General features: G+C 52.1%; 1 long non-coding RNA gene across 1 annotated transcript in view; it reads left to right on the top strand.

Moving 5' to 3' along the window:
- LOC104960542 (uncharacterized) overlaps positions 1-403 on the top strand; it is a 2,539-nt gene that overhangs the window by 661 nt on the left and 1,475 nt on the right. The gene's annotated exons all lie outside the window — the stretch shown is intronic.

The raw sequence follows: 403 nt of genomic DNA, 5'->3' as shown, positions 1-403 counted from the left end.
CGCAGACACACACGCAGACACACACACGCACGCAGACACACGCACGCAGACACACACACACACACACACACACACACACACACACACACACACACACAGACACAGACACAGACACAGACACATGCACACGCACGCAGACACATGCACACACACACACACACACACACACACACACACACACACACACACACACACACACACACACACACACACACACACACACACACACACACACACACACACACACACACACACACACACACACACACACACACACACACACACACACACACACACACACACACACACACACAGACACACACACACACACACAGAGACACACACACACACACACAAATCACTTCTTCACTTTGACTCCCAGGCCACCCCCTTTACCCCATCT

This window comes from Notothenia coriiceps, unplaced genomic scaffold, assembly GCF_000735185.1.
Source record: "Notothenia coriiceps isolate Sejong01 unplaced genomic scaffold, NC01 NC01_scaffold00031889, whole genome shotgun sequence".
Classification (NCBI taxonomy): domain Eukaryota; kingdom Metazoa; phylum Chordata; class Actinopteri; order Perciformes; family Nototheniidae; genus Notothenia; species Notothenia coriiceps.
The sequence above is the reverse complement of the archived record's forward strand: the minus strand, read 5'-3'. Positions and strand labels throughout refer to the sequence as shown.